The sequence below is a fragment of the Orycteropus afer genome, unplaced genomic scaffold (genome assembly GCF_000298275.1).
Source record: "Orycteropus afer afer isolate SDZICR_OR568_19922 unplaced genomic scaffold, OryAfe1.0 scaffold00062, whole genome shotgun sequence".
NCBI lineage: Eukaryota > Metazoa > Chordata > Mammalia > Tubulidentata > Orycteropodidae > Orycteropus > Orycteropus afer.
Genome location: NW_006921649.1, coordinates 10,413,859 through 10,414,391, shown reverse-complemented (window position 1 = coordinate 10,414,391; position 533 = coordinate 10,413,859). Strand labels below are relative to the sequence as shown.

General features: G+C 37.9%; 1 protein-coding gene across 1 annotated transcript in view; it reads right to left on the bottom strand.

Annotated features, from left to right (window-relative positions):
• The window catches only part of RANBP17 (RAN binding protein 17), a 533,584-nt gene that overhangs the window by 519,371 nt on the left and 13,680 nt on the right, over nt 1–533 (bottom strand). The gene's annotated exons all lie outside the window — the stretch shown is intronic.

Sequence of the window (533 nt, the reverse complement as noted above, 5' to 3'; positions counted from 1 at the left end):
GCCAGCCTTCTGGTTAGCAGTCAAGTGCCTTAGGCACTATGCTACCAGAGCTCCCGTAAATAACTATAGGCAAGTTCAAATAAAATACTCTTTACCATGGTCTACAGGATCAGGCATCTGATTATCTCTTCAAATTTATCTCATTCCACTCTTCCCTAGGGCCTATCCATAATAATCTTCTTTCAGTTCCTTTCATTGCCTTCTCCACTCTCACCTCCCTACTCCTTCAGAACCATGTTTGACTATATTCTCTGGCCATCAACTGTCTTAATGTTGTTGTTGGTGTTGTTACTATGAACTTAATTCCAACTCATTACTACCTTATCGAATGGAGCAGAACTGCCCTCTAGCAGTTTCCAAGGCTGGAATCTTCACACTGAGTTAGTGTGCTATAACAACAACAAAATATTGCAAAAGATTTCAAATGAAAAAGGATACGTTTCTTTCATGAGTTTAACTTTGTTTTTTGGTTTAACTTAACTACTCTTGTTTCTGTAAGTAGCTTAGAGTATTTGTCATGATGTGTTATGTAT